Raw genomic sequence first — 16262 nt, forward strand, 5'->3', positions numbered from 1 at the left:
ATCAGGGCAGCTGTGGTTTTCCTGCTTCTGTCCTGGCACTCTACTGCGGGGCATTGCTCTATCTGCCAACCACAGGCTCTGCTGAAACGCGTTCTGTTCATTTCACTGAATTCTGCTGTTCACGATTCTGCATTGTCACTTTTCAGCTGCATACCGTCCTCATTGCTGGACCCTTTTGCTACTTGCTTTCTTTTGGACACCACTATCTTTTCTCAGGAACCACCATCTCCCATAAGGTACCACCTTGTCCCACTGGGCATTGCTGATACTCTCCTGGGTACCACAGCTTCCACTTGGATTGGTGATCATGATGCAGTGGTGCTATCATGTGCCAAAGCTCCATGGCATTCCGTGGGGGAGAACACCCTTCTTCTTTGTGTTTTATATTTGGTCACTGGGCACTGCAACCATGATGCTGTGCCTCAGTGTTCAACACAATGATTAGTGAACTGATGCTTTTATTTTCATTCCACCTTCCACTTCATCTCCATCCCCCAAAACATATAACAAACCACTCAGCAGTGAGTTATACTCAGAATGGTCCCTCTCCATCTGATATTACTGGGTAAGCAAGTCATTCTGTCCAAACTTTTCCCCCATTTTCCATGCTCACTGCTTTTAATGAGCTACTTTAGCCAATTCACCATTTATCCAGATAGATTTTTAGTTCATCAAGGCAGTGGACTCCCGAGAGATCCCTTTGGAGGAAATAACGCTCAGGTGTGCAGCAGGAAGGGCGTAAGGGAATTGGTTGGTTGATGCATTCATTTATCCATCCTACCTACTTCTACTGTACCTTGAGGCAAATTTCTTTATCTAATGTGATAAATACTCACCCCTCACTAACTTTTAAAATTTCAATCTGCTGAAGGTAGCCATGGGCTGAGATCGCTAGTGCCCCAGCAGTATAGTGGTATGGTTGTGACAACCAGTGTTTATTGCTTGGGAATAAGGTGCTGAAATTAGGTGAAGCTTGAAGAAGTCAGGCTGGGCTCAAGAGGGTTTTCATTAAATCCTCAAAGGTGACAGAGGGTTGTGAGCTCTTCAACCCTCAGCACGTCTCTGTGATCCTCCTCCTGCCCCGTCACTCATTACAGCTCACATCTCATCCAGGAGCGTCAGGCTAGCAGCTCACATCCTGTGAGGTCCATGAGATACAGGTCTCACTGCTGAGCAGAAGCTGTTCACCAGAGGTGCCTGGGTGTCACCAAGGTGAAGTTCTTTGCTCCTTCTGTCTCCTTCCTCTACCTTGATCCATTTCCACTATTTTTTTGTCTTTTTAAACTTATTTCTTTGCTTCTTTGTCTCTCTCTTGCCTGTATTTCTCTTTCCTTATGTCTATCTTCTTTGCTTCTAAGAATTCTGTATCTTCCCTTCTCTGCCTTTGTTCACTTCATTTGAACACATTATAAGCATGCTACGTGCCAGGGTGTGTGTTAGGTGGTGGGTATAATAAAGGTGAGTAAAACAAGATCCTTGTTTTCCTGAAACTTAGTTCATTGTTGGCATTGTAACTATAACCCACAAGATAAAAAGAATCATTAAGTGACTATGGTACTTCAGAAAACCACAAAGTGACCCTTGGGGTCAGAGGAGAGAGGAATTGTGACTGGGAGAATCAGGGAACGTTTTGGAAAAGGTGGCATTTGAATTAGGCTCTAAAAAATGGATTTGCTTTAACAGGAGGAGCTGGAGAGGAGCAATGAAATTCTTTTGATGATGACTTTAAAGCTGATCTGTAGACCCTAGGCACTGGATTTAAAAAGCCTTAGTGAATAGAAAATATTGAGATCTCTGAAATGGAACAGGCGGACAGAATGAGGCAGGGGTGAAGTACAAGGGCGTTCTCTGGGCTTATGACTTGAAGTAAGGAATCTGCAGGTGCTTGCTGCTTCCCTTGCTGGTGAGGTCGTGGCTTGTCCATAAGCCCTCTGAGCTTCCAGCTGCCTCCTAGGCTTGAACACACAGCCCTGGGGCTGGCATGTGAATGGTGGGGCTGACCTGCAACACTCCAAGGACCATGCGAGTGCCGGGGTGGACACCTTCCAAGGGCTTTGTCACTTGATTTGCATCACATCCCTCTGCATCTTCCCTTTAACTGAGATGCCAGGGAGATGCCACAGGAGAGGGTGGAGGTTTATCTGGAATTGTTGGATGGGAGGGGGCAACAATTTTCAAGGGCACTTTTTCAACTGTACTTGCACCCTGACCCTGAAAAATACTAAGTGAGAATGAAACGTGGTTAGAACCTGATAGCACCTGTTCACCATCATCCATCAAGTGCAAACCTTTAAAACAACAACAAAGCAATAAACCCTGGAAATATCATTCCTGAAAGAGTCTACTGGGGGTCAACTTCACAAACTGCTTGAGCTGGGATGGGTTTTAAAGAAGTGCCCTAATCACATTACACTTTCATTTTTGTGTGGGAAAACTGAGAATAATATCACATGGTGTGTACAGTAGTTCTGAAAATACAAGTCTCCTAACACCTAATTCTCTGCTCATCTCATGAACCCCTTGGATTTTGTCAGAATCACGTAAGAGGAAACATACTGTAATTATTAAAAGCCTGGGCTTCAGAGTCAGACCAACCTGGGTAACATTTTGGTGCTGTGTGGTTTTGGTCAAGTTCTCTTTGAGCCTAGGTTTCTTCATCTTTAAGTGGATATAACTATGGGATCTACTACATTGGTATTATATCAGGATTAAATGAGATAATGCATGTGAAGAGTCTGCACATAGCTACTCAACAAAACTCATCTAGGATCATTAATTATACAGATTATTACATTTTTGCATTGAGTATCTTATCCCTCAAGAATTATTTTATACCTTTACATTGTTTCATAACTATGTTTACAGTGATTACCTCCACTGTTTACCACAACTTCCTTTCTATCACATCTTTCCTTTCTCCTTTGCTGGATTCCAACCAGCCCCTCCCCGCCAAACCCTGCCAGGACCTGCCCTTACCCCTAGCTCTCCTGCTCCATTTGGTGGATTTTTGCAGATTCTGGCAGGGCTCTTACCCACTTTTCTCTCAGGCCCTCTCTTCACACAAAACTAGTTGGGCAAGACGTTTCTCAATCTCACCTTTTCTGCATCATTCCCTGAAAAAATGTCTTCAAGTTTCTGGTTCACTGATGATACTGTTCCTTGTGGTCCAGGGCTGTTACAGATGATTACTCAATATTTATATTCTTTGCTCTGTTTTTATGAAGTTTGGGTGGAAGGGGTACTAAGAGTATGGACTCCAGAAAGCATCTTGGCAAGGATACCTTGACAGATCCCCAGCCCCTGTGTGTCAGCCCCAGGGGATGGAGGATGGGTTTGTTTCTCACAGTTCTGATTCCAACAGAAGCCCTACTCCCTGCTCAGGGAAGCATGTCCCCCTCACACAAAAGTCTGGATGGCCCTGGAGAGCACAGAGGCTGTATTCCTCTGGGAGCACCTATGCCATCATTCCTTGGCCAATCTGCCCGTGCATGACTCGGGCCAAAGTTTGAATTTTAGCTAGACTAATTATTAGATTCCTCTAGGAGAAAGGTCTCTCAAAACAAATCAAAGTTGGGATTCAGATCCCCAGAGTTGTGCCTTTAGATAAATACCCTATGTGGGGAAGGCACAATTTGGCCAGGAGAAAGAGGCAGAGTTAGAGAAGAAGTAAAAATGGCATTTTTTAGACTCCAACTCCTGATAACACTTGGAATTTTTCCAAACCATAGCAACCTTTGTGGCTGAGAAAGCAAGCAGTGATAAGGTGCTGAGGAGGGTGTGAAAATTAATAATGAAGACCTTAACTAAAATCGGAGTCACGAAGACCTGGAGAGGGAGCTCTCATGCCCTACCACTTGTCCTCAATTACAGACCCCAACAGGAAGTTACATCTTCAGCAGGAAGTGACATTACTTTACTACCCTGGCAGGAGGGAAGAAGATTTTCTTCTCACCTAGCAACAATCCCAGCCAATGGAAAACACCAGAGCTCAGCCAATGAGGAGCCACCATTACCCTGAACTCTTCCTTCCTTCCAATGAACTTTCACTTTTCTCTTGCTGATAGTTCCTTGTCCCACCTTCCTTTCTATAAACAGTCTTTCATTTTGTATAACTCCTCAGAGTATCTCTCCACTTGCCAGATGAGATGCTGAGTCATTTAATAAGGCCATTTTAGATCTCCAAGTTTACTCAGTTGAATTTTTTTTTTTTTTAACAAGGGTAACTAAAGTTTCTGCTTAACTGATCAACTGACCTGCTTATGGCATAATTTTTTTTTCTAACATCTTTATTGGAGTATAATTGCTTTACAATGGTGTGTTAGTTTCTGCTTTACAACAAAGTGAATCAGCTATACATATACATATATCCCCATATCTCTTCCCTCTTGCGTCTCCCTCCTCCCACCCTCTCCATCCCACCCCTCTAGGTGGTCACAAAGCACGAAGCTGATCTCCCTGTGCTATGAGGCTGCTTCCCACTAGCTATCTATTCTACATTTCGTAGTGTATATATGACCATGCCACTCTCCCACCCTGTCCCAGCTTACCCTTCCCCCTCCCCATGTCGTCAAGTCCATTCTCTAGTAGGTCTGCATCTCTATTCCTGTCCTGCCTCTAGGTTCTTCATGACCTTTTTTTTTTTTAGATTCCATATATATGTGTTAGCACACGGTATTTGTTTTTCTCTTTCTGACTTACTTCACTCTGTATGACAGACTCTAGGTCCATCCACCTCACTACAAATAACTCAATTTCATTTCTTTTTATGGCTGAGTAATATTCCATTGTATATACGTGCCACATCTTCTTTATCCATTCATCTCTCAATGGACACTTAGGTTGCTTTTATGGCATCATTTTGAGTGAACATCTTTCTCTGAGCAACAGGGTAGATTGTGCCCTAGACTGTCTCACCTGTTTCCCCAACATGGAGACCATGGATGTCTCTAGGGCATTAGCAGTATGTCCGGCAGGTTCACTGAAGCCCAGGATTCTTGCCAAGTAACCAGGGGTGCAGGGATGGTGGAGGAGAGGAATGGAAGTTAGACTAAATCTGAAAGCTGGCAAAGAGAGAGAGAACAGCGTTTACATAAACGCCTCTCATAAGATGGGCAGTTGTGAAGTCTTGAGTCCATCCCTCTGATGGACGTTGAGGATCATCATCCCTGTTTGGCCCCAGCCCTGCCTTTCACAGCCCTGTCTGTCCACAGATCTACAGGTAAAAAATTCTCTCCTGACATCGAATGTCTCTTGGTATCTTTCTTTTCCACCATCATATTCTAGTTGCAGCCTACTACAAGACTGAGGTCTCAGGGATGACTGCCCAACTCCTCACCTGGCCAAGGGCAATTCCCCTTGTTCTTCTGGATTTGCTATTTGCTATTTCTTCCCAGGAACTCTGTTTTCCTCTTTTACACTCTGTCTTCAACCCTCTTCACCTCTTTCTGTTTTTCCCTTCATCTTTTCTCCCTCCTTTCTTTTTCTTCCCCCCCTCTCCTACTGACCTTTGTTACTAACTCTCCCTCATACTACTTCCTTTAAAAGTTTCTTTCTGGACTTTCCTGGTTCTTTTTCTCTTTCTCTCTTTTTATCCCCTCTCTCAGTGTCTCTCTTCTTCTATAACTTCAAGCTTTTCTTGCTACTTTATTTCTTAATCTGTTTCTTTCTACCCGTCTCTGTGTTTCTCTCTTCCTGCTCACATTCTTAACCTCTTTCTTTCCTTTTCCTTTTGCTGAAAAAAACCCTAATGTGCAATGTACACATAGGTACAAAGAAGGGCACAAACCATTAATGTAAAGTTTAGCAAGTAATTATAAATTGGGCACCTATGTAACTTCTGCAAAGGTGAAAAATAGATTAATTCTAGGATTCATAGCCTCCAGTACGTACCATCCTGACCATGAGCACCTGTCTTCACAAGCCTCACTGTTGTGACTATCATTTCCTTGATTTTCTTTATAGTTTGACCACCTATGTATGCCTTCTAAACAATGTAGCTTTAGTTTTGCATATTTTTGAATGTTATGCACATGGAATCATACTATGTATATTCTTTCATGTCTTGCTTCTTTCACATTAGGTTTGTAAGATTTATCAGTGTTGCTGCTTGTAGCTACAGTTCATTCATTTTCATTGCTGCCTATTACTCATTGGATGGACATACTGAAATTTATCCAACTATCTGACATCAAATTGTAGTTATCAGGATACTTGTTTTGCATTTAAAAATAAGAGCTGGAATTGCTGCCCTCTGGTGTCTTTCAACAACTATAACAACAACATTGCATATATCCTCTCTTACTCCTTACAAGCAAACAAAGAGCTCCAAAAACCATAAAGAGTTTCACCCGGCCAGCTTGCTCAAATTACACCTGGGGGCTGAGGAGACCACACCTTTAAGCTGCAAAGAGATCCACTGACGGAGAGGCTTTTATTACCACCAGCACCAAGCTCAGTGCTGACTCTATTGAGGTTTGAGTCACCACGACTGAAAAGGATTTGGCATAAATAGATTGGCCAGATATAGTTGGGAGGTGCTCAGGCGTCTAAAAGAATGTTTTTCAAAAAGATATCTTTTACAGTGTTATTAACTCAGATACCAAGTCTTACTCTGAAAGCAGGCTGGGGAAATTCATTTCAACAGGTATTTTATTCTTTTATTTACCTGATGTTCACTGAGTGCCAGACATTGATCTAGGCTCTAGAATACAAAACTAAACAAAAACAATGTCATGAAGAATCTAGGGGTAAAGCAGGAATAAAGACGCAGACCTCTTAGAGAATGGACTTGAGGTTATGGGGAGGGGGAAGGGTGAGCTGTGACAGGGCGAGAGAGAGTCATGGGCATATACACACCAACAAACGCAGTAAGGTAGATAGCTAGTGGGAAGCAGCCGCATGGCACAGAGATATTGGCTCGGTGCTTTGTGACAGCCTGGAGGGGTGGGATGGGGAGGGTGGGAGGAAGGGAGACGCAACAGGGAAGACATATGGGAACATATGTTTGTGTATGACTGATTCACTTTGTTTTAAGGCAGAAGCTAGCACACCATTGTAAAGCAATTGTACCCCAATAAAGATGTTAAAAAAAAAAAAAAAAAAACTAAACAAAAACAGTAAACAGGCACATAACTGTGAAATAGTTATTTTATCACCAGTTAGTGATAAATATTAAAAAGAAAACAAATTAATGGTAATGAAATAGAGGGTAACGGGCTGATTCTTGGAAAGCCACTCAGAGAAGGTGACATGCAGAAATGTGAGGGATGTAACAGAGCAAGCCGTGTGAGGGTCCAGGGGAAGAGCGTAAGTAAAGGGAACTGTAAAGGCAAACGCGTTGAGGAGGGAAAGAACTAGTTATGCTTGCAGAATAGTGAGAAGGTCAGTTTGATGAAAGCAGAGGAGGGAGGTTGAGATTAGCAGGAGATGAGGTGGAGAGATAGGTAGGACATTGTAGGTGTAGTGGTAAGAAAATTGGATTTTACTCTGAGAGTGATGGAAATCCACTGGAGAGTTTAAGCAGGGAGTCATATGACTTAATTTACGTTTTGAAATCATCACTCTGGCTGCTGGGCAGAAAATTGATTCTAAGGGGATAAAAGTGGAAGCAGGGTGGTAAAAAAGGAAACTATTACAAAATCCTGGCCAGAAATGGGATAGCTTTGGACTGGGTGAAATGGTGGATATTGTGAGAAGTGGTCATATTTAGGGTGCATTTTGAACACAGACCCCACAGGACATGCTGATGAACTGGATGTGGGGAACGAGGGCAACAGGAGTTCACGATGACTCCCAGTTTGGGCTCAGCTGGTAGTGGAGGGGTGGAGATCAGAGTGGTCATGGGGAGAGACACAACTAAAGTTCTACTGGGGTGCATTAACTTTGAGATGCTTACTACACGTCCAAGGGGACATGTCCAGTAGACAGGTGGTACGTGAGTCTTGGATTGAGATTAGGGCCAGAGGTATACATGTGGGAGTCATCATTGGAATAAATGGGACTGAATGAGATTACATAAGGAGTGAGAGTAGAAGAAAAGAGCGCTGAGGACTAAACTCTGGGGCATTCAACATTAAGACAGCTGGAAGAGAGGTGAGGCCAGCAAAGGAAACTGAGCAGGAATGGGCAGTGAGGAAGAAGGGAAAGCAAGAGAGTTTAGTATCCCAGAAGCCAATTTTTAAAAGTAGTTTAAAAAGGAAAGTAATATGTTGCCCTCCCCCACCCCCCAAAATGCTATTGAGAGGTCAAGTAAAACGAGAATTGAGAATTGACACCTGGTTTTTCCGAGAGGGAAGTCATTGGTGACTTTGGCAAGGATGACCTTAGTAGGGGTGATGGGCTGGAAGCTTGGTTGGGAAGAATTGACTTAAGCCCAGAAAAGGGAGATGTAGAGATTTTGAATGATGACATTCAAGATGTTCTTAAGAAATGCAATCCATGCTTATAAGAAGCTGAGCTTACTAAAGATTAATGAATATTTCAGAAGGCGTCTGTGTCTTTTGAATTTATATCTGCTACACTATAGGTAGGCAAAGAAAAAAAAAGTTTAAAAAAAAGTCTCCATGGTTTGCTGGCAGAAAAACCACTGAAAGGTTTTAAAGAAATCTTCTCTTTTGCATCTAAGTGGCTTAAAAGTTAAGTGGAAACACAAAGTCACCCTAGATTATGCATCATTAGAAGACAGAGTACTAACCAGATATGTGACATCATCTGCTCAGGTGATGGCTTGGCTCAGGAAGGTGTACCAACTAATGGCTATGATTCTGCATACAATCTCCTTTAAAACACAAAATTAATAACCTTATAGATTTGTTTCATCTTATTTTTTCATTCTTAATTTTTTTTTGACTTTGTTCTCCACAACTTTTTCTGCTTTCTTAATTCCATAACACTTTTTCTCAACTTAAAAGGCACTACGTTGTGACTATCTGGAAAAAATAGGGGGTTATAGCTATATCCTTAATCTCAACATTGACAAGAGAAATTTTACTGTGCCTTTATTGATCAAAGTATTTTAACATCCCATTTCTTACTGTTGGAATCTAGCAGTAGTCTGCTTTGTAACATCATTTTTTTTTTGAATTTTTGAATTCTATTTTATTTATTTTTTATACAGCAGGTTCTTATTATTTATGCATTTTATACATATTAGTGTATATATGTCAATCCCAATCTCCCAATTCATACCACCACCACCACCCCGACACTTTTTTGACATTTTTCTTTGACCACATTTTCTCACCTACTTAATGTAATTTTTTACTGCTTAATTGTTGCATTATTTATTTTTAAAAACTGCTTTAATATTTTTTTGGAATAAGGGAAGTAATAATTTCTTAGCTGACCCATGTAGTTATTGAAATGTCTGTAACACTTCCCTAAGGAGGGAGCGAGTAACTCTGGAACACAAGGAGAGAGGAAGGCATAACAAACCCCCTACTGACCCCACCGCTGAACTACAAACCTCAGCCCTGGGAGGAGATCTAGCCTGGAGAATTTTGGTCCTGCAGCCAGATGATATAAAGGCCCAACAGATATCTCTTGGGGTATTATCAAAAGGAAAGGTTTTGTGGCTATGGAGCAAAGATTGGAGATAAAAGAGAAGGACTTGACTGTGGCCCAGCCAGTTGTGAAGACTGTTGTGTACACTGTCAGGTTCTTTCTAAGCATCCCTCCATTCCCTCTTCGGTAGCAGTCATGCTGTTTGAGCAGGATTGACATCTCTTATCTCCCATAGCTCCAGTATTCCAGTATTTCTACCGGAATATCTGGTTGGTTTTTGCTGTGTAGACACTGAGAACCTTCCCACGCTTCCTATTTCCTTTTTACATTGTTGGCTACAAACATTGAGCCAGATTTGTGGCCACACCTGTAACACGTGTGTAGGAGTACATGGAATTCATTTGTGCACCAACTCCAGTCCTGGATCCTTCTTACAGTTTACTCTCTTTTACCCCCTGTTTTGTTTTCACTGATTTAAAAATGTTTTAGTATGAAATTTCCAAACACACTTAAGAGTAGAGAGAATAGTATAATAAGCTTCCACATGTCCATCCCCCAGACTAAAGTTATCAAGATTTTGCCACATTTGCATTATTGGCTCATGCCTGGGGAATTTTGAAGCAAGACCCAAGTACCTTGTCATTTCAAGCTTAAATACTTCAGTATGCATCTCTAAAAATTTTGGATTCAATCTATAATCAAATTTCTCATGTTATCTCAAATATGTTTAATAGTCTATTTAATTCAATCAGTATCCAAAGAAGGTCCACGTATCACATTTGGTTGTACATCTCAATTCTCTTTTAATTTATAATAGTTACCCCTTCCTCACTTTTCCTTTGCCATTTATTTATTTGGGGGGAAAAAATCATGTGTCTTGTAAGATTTCCCACATTTTGGACTTTGCTGATAGCATCTTTGTAGTAATGTTTGAGATATTCCCCCATACCTTACATTTCATCTACACTATCTCGAGGCCTGATCAGATTCAGATTTAATTTTTTGACATGATTAGTGTGGTACAATTCCTCTAGCATTACATCAAGAGGCACATGACACCTGGTTGTCTTTCTTTTTGTGGCTGATTCACCCTGTTCCCTTTTTCCCTGATAGGCAAGAACTTTCTTTGGTTATTTGTTTATTATTCCATTTATTTTTAATATATGCAAATATTTATCTCTAATTCTTAGACCAAAGAGTATACCCTGGAGATTATAACCGTCTATAGAGACAATCCTCATTCCTTTGTTTAGCTCCATAGTTCTCCATTGGGTGGATGTTCCATATTTATTCACCTAGCACCCTACTAGTAAGCATTTAGTTTCTTTTCAATATTTGGCTACTAAAAATAATGTTGCAATGAATACCTTTTTGTGTATACCATTTTCTATGTTTTCCATTATATTTCAGGCCTAGATTTCTAAACTTCTGATTACTGGGTTGAAGGGAAATGCATATATTATTCTGTTATATATTTTTGGCTGTTTTAAAATATAGAAAATATTGTAATATTTTGTGCATCTTTGATGCTATTTTAAACTTTTTTTCAAGAACTTGGGGGCATAAATTAATTTTTATTTTCATTATTATAATAATAGTTTTTGAGACAATAAATAAATTTATGATTGTATGTATATCTATCATTTATAGGCATAATTTTCTGTTGTGAAAATTGATATTAACCAGGAATTATCCATATACTTCCCTCTCCCCCCCAGTCCACCAAAGCCAACACCATAACTACCAGGTCAACCTTTCCCTACTCCCCCAGATTTCCCCATCCCTTGCACTCTAAACTTGGCATTGCCAGTCCAATTTCTATACTTTTGTGAGGATGGATCAAGAAGGATTTTATGGCAGAAAGAAATGACCTAGGGAGAAAAGTAGAGGGATGGACATAAGAAAACTGAGGCTATAGAGGCTGGAGATGGGCAATGTGGTGGAAAGATGGGGGTAGCAAATGAGAGGTGCTAGAGGACACAAAAGATTAAGTGGAAGGGACGAAATAGGAATATGAGAAGTGTTGCTAAAGTTTGTGAACTTGACCACTTTGTCTCCTTTTGGAAAAGCAAGTGAATAAAATTCGTCTATAATTTCTTGTTTGGCTCTCGTAATATGCATCTTGAACACGATGCCATGTAGAGATGGACCTTTATGGACTATAGCACCAAGCCTTCATAATGTAAACACCTAATGTGTTTACAGATAACACTAGATTGAGATTAAGGTTGGCTGTCGGTGTGAAATCAGTTATGTATGAATTAATATATATGGACCAGCTATGTACTAATTGAAACCCATCCACATACTTGCAATGTAGGTATGTCTCTTTCTAATTATGAACAGACCTATAAAGCAAGGCTGAGTCCTACCAGACACCAGATGTCCACTTACACCCTAATGCTTGAATCCAGTTTTTCTGGAATGAAACTATATGAATCACTGGTAAAATTTCTAAAAAAGAAGAAAAAACCATAGCAACAGAAAACAAAGGCTGACTCTAAGCACAGCCAGTGTGTTAGCTAAACAGGATAGGCCAGGTTGTCAAAATGTTGGCAAGTGTGGCTGTCATCTAAAAAGCACCTGAAGTCAGGCTGTCCGTGATCAATGCCCGAGGAGCTGTCACATCTGCCCTGCACAGGATTCCTTCATGGAAAATGAGCCTTCTGGGCCTGTCCCTGATGGCCTTGAGGGCTGACTGGAACCCGTTCCCTGAGGGTAGCATTCTTGTAATCCTCTATTTAGTTGATCTCCATTTGTGGAAAACCTGGGGCCCGAATTCAGGATTCTTTCTTCCAGAGAGTTTAGTGTTTTGTTTTGTTTTTTGTTTTGTCTTTATTGGAGTATAATTGCTCTACAATGGTGTGTTAGTTTCTGCTGTACAACAAAGTGAATCAGCTATATGCATACATATATCCCCATACCCGCTCCCTCTTGAGCCTCCCTCCCACCCTCCTTATCCCACCCCTCTAGGTCGTCACAAAGTACCGAGCTGATCTCCCTGTGCTATGCAGCAGCTTCCCACTAGCTATCTATTTTACATTTGGTAGTGTGTATATGTCAATGGTACACTCTCACTTCGTCCCAGCTTCCCCTTCTCCCCCTGTATCCTCAAGCCCGTTCTCTATGTCTGCATCTTTATTCTTGCCCTGCCACTAGGTTCATCAGTACAGTTTTTTTTAGATTCCATATATATGTGTTAGCATAAGGTATTTGTCTTTCTCTTTCTGACTTACTTCACTCTGTATGACAGACTCTAGGTCCATCCACCTCACTACAAATAACTCAATTTCATTTCTTTTTATGGCTGAGTAATATTCCATTGTATATATGTGCCACATCTTCTTTATCCATTCATCTGTTGATGGATATTTAGGTTGCTTCCATGTCCTAGTTATTGTAAACAATGCTGCAATGAACAATGAGGTACATGTATGTTTTTGAATTATGGTTTTCTCAGGGTATATGTCCAGTACTGGGATTGCTGGGTCATATGGTAGTTCTATTTTTAGTTTAAAAAAAAAAACTAAAAAAGAGAGTTTAGTTTTTAAACTACTATTTGCAGCAGGCTGGGGAAGTCACAGATCTGCGATTGTTTTAGCCTCTTCCCTTGTCCCAAGCTTCATCTGGGAACCTGGGTTCATTCTGCTTTACTTTTGCTCAAAGTTTAGCTCTGGATTATTGCACTGATATTGGCATTTACCCTGAAGGCAACTCTCCCTTTTTCTGCCTACCACTAGTTTCAGCTCAATGTTTTAAAAGTGAATGTAAAATTTCCATGTATTTATCTCATTCACGCTCCCAAGCACTCTGTGAGGTAGGAACCATTATCCCGTCCCCACCTCCCACCCTAAATCAGCCGAGTGAGGAAACAGGCTTTAGAGGATACAAACTTTTCCACAGTTACACTCGTAGTAAGTGGCACAGCCTCGATTTCAGCCTTGTCTCTTTGACTACAAAATGCATGCTCTTAACCACTGCGCTTCGGGCCAACTCCTCCTGGGGTGCACTATGACCATGGCCTTCAAACAGCCACTCTGCTGTTTCTCTTCATGTCAATCCACCCTTCATGCTGCCCACCAACTGTCCGTTTTAGAACATGGCTAAGACAGCACCAGTCTAACCGTCCTTGATATGCCATCTCCATATTCCCCACCAAAGCGTACAAAAACCCACAAAAGACACAACTGAAAAAGCACTGGGAATTGAGGATGGTGATGGACTATTTGCTAGTGTCTGGGAAATTTACCACGAAGTGAGATGTGGAGGGGCTTAAAATGACAGACTTTTCACTTTGACCTGTGAAACAGTACAGCAGGACTAGCCATGATGATGCTGGAAAGCAGATTTGACACTCCCCTCCCACAGTTCCTCTCTCCAGGCCATAACAACCCTTCATCTCTAAGTCATAACATCCACTGGACAGCAATTCCCTGGGTGGGAGGGAAACAGAGGAAGTGTCTGTGTTAGTTTCTTCCTGGCACAAAATATAAAATCAACCAGATGTAGAAGCAGAGCCTTGGGGGCAGTGCACTCCGGGGCTTTGTTTCCTGAGACACCACTGCCCTGTCCCTCCCTCCCCACACATGCCTTTCTTGTGCCAATAGAAGTAATAGATGGGGAGAATTGGAAAAAAATTGGGCATAGGGCCAGTTGGGAAGGAACTCAACAGATCTAAGCAGGAGGAGGGGGGTAAGTTACTAGGTTTTGTTGAAGGAGGCACTCAAGCCAGCCAGTAAGGGACAGGCTTCTATGTTGCTTCAGAGAAAGAAAAAGAAAAAAGATTTTAGAGGGATATGCTATGGTAAATGGGAAATGGATGGGTGAAAAGAAAGTTTAGGACATGTTGCTTAGTGTTATACAATGTAATTCCCCGTCTGGCACCTCTGTGAGAAATGTCAATAAAAATATAAATTATTTTCCACTGCCTTTTTGGATTGTGCTTCTTTTGGTTGTAGTGCTGTTTAATGAATGACCGTTAAGGTGGTCCAAAGTTATCTCCCCTTCACAGTCAGACAAATGGGCAGTGGAAGAATTGAAAGATTCCTTCTTAGTCTGAATGAGTCACTCCTGATGCCTGTCTGTCTATAGGACAATCACCTCCCTCCAGGGTGTGACCTGAATGAGGGGAACCCAGGCAGGCATGGAAAGAGGGCATCTATGTCACCTGTTTGCTGCAAAACGTTGAGCCTTCATGGATCTTCTTTCAAATTTGAGCAAATAGGCAAACAAATGAACAAACCCCAAATCAAACCAAATAAAAATGAAAACACAATCCAAATGGAATCTATAAACACAATTAAGCCACACAAAAGCATAGTTATACTCTACAGCTGCAAAGGAAGTACAAATTTAAGAGAAGTTACTATAGGAAGCAAAAGCATGCTTTAGAGCAATCTGCTTTCCTTCTTTTTCCTCCAACTCTGTTTCTTTCCTCCAGTGGCTCCCTTGTTTCTCCCAGTCTTTCACTGTTCCATACTCTTTCTCTTCTCTTTACCCCCCTCCACAGGTCCTCTCTCCTCTTCTTCCTCTCTGCATCTCATTTTCCCTATTTTCTGGTCATCCTTTTGAGTTTCCATAGCCCTTGCTAAGGACGACATGGTGGGCATCTTTAAATCTTCCCCTCATTCTCCATCCTGTGTCATGGGAGGCGTGTTGGGATCTGAACTTCCAGGTCCTCTCAGTCCCTGAGCCACCTGGGATGGGGGAAATCTCTCTTCCTGTGGCTCCCTCCTTTGCAGAGCTTAAGTTCATGTCTTACATCAGATTCCCTTAGCTCTATGTTCACTTGTTGAGGCTTGTTAAGGAAGCCAAGATGCATGAGGTGTGTGGCAGTGGTGATGCCCTATGTAGAGTCCAAGCGTGCCTTGGATTGAGTTTCCTGGAAACAAGCTCAGAGACAGAGAGTTGCGTGCAGAGTTTATTGGGAAGTGCTCTCGGGAGTTACACCTGTAGGGAGGTGAGGAAGGCAGAATTGGATAGACAAGAAAGGAACATGTGATATGGTTGCAACTGAGCCTCAGTCTACCCTATGGGGGCCTCTGGAAGTGAGATAGCCCTTTGGAGTTTTCTCAAATCAGGCCGGGGGGAGGGACAGGTCTTTGGATCCTTGAATCAGCTAGTCATTGGCCTTTGGGAGCCTACTGTGAAGGGCAGTTCCCAGTAAGCCATCAGCATTTCCAGTATTCCTAGTTGAGGGACGGGAGCATCGGCAGAGGGTTGGGAATTTGGGTGGAGAGCTGGAGTGATAACCTGGGGACAGATATAATATAGCTGTTTTATCTTCACCCATCCAATACACTCCTTCTTCTGCAGCCACAGTGATGAATGAGACAGAGGGTAATCAGACGTGGGTTTGGTCTTCATTCAAGGTACAAAGAGATAATGACCAAAATAACAAAGGAGTAAGAAAAAGACCAAGAAAGGGAGATATCATCTTTGGGGGATGATGTGGGAAGGTTCCCGGGGGAGGCAGCATTGAACTGGGCCTGAGAAATAGGCCAGATTTTGATAGGTAGAGATGAGGGGTAGGTAGCAAGAATGTAGGCAGGGAGTTATCTGGAAGCACTTTAAGTCTTTGCAGGTCTTCAAGCCCCAGATGATTGTGAATAAAGAAGACCTAATTTCTCAAAGTAAGTGTCCTTTAAAGACATTTACTTTGGATAAAGCATAGAGTGGATAGAATGGAATGGAAGAGAAGCCCAAGGGACCTTGACCTGGAGATGTTTTCATATATCAACACCTCGAAGATATCAGGAAGC

The sequence above is a fragment of the Grampus griseus genome, assembly GCF_964374135.1.
Source record: "Grampus griseus genome assembly, chromosome: 5".
Lineage (NCBI taxonomy): Eukaryota > Metazoa > Chordata > Mammalia > Artiodactyla > Delphinidae > Grampus > Grampus griseus.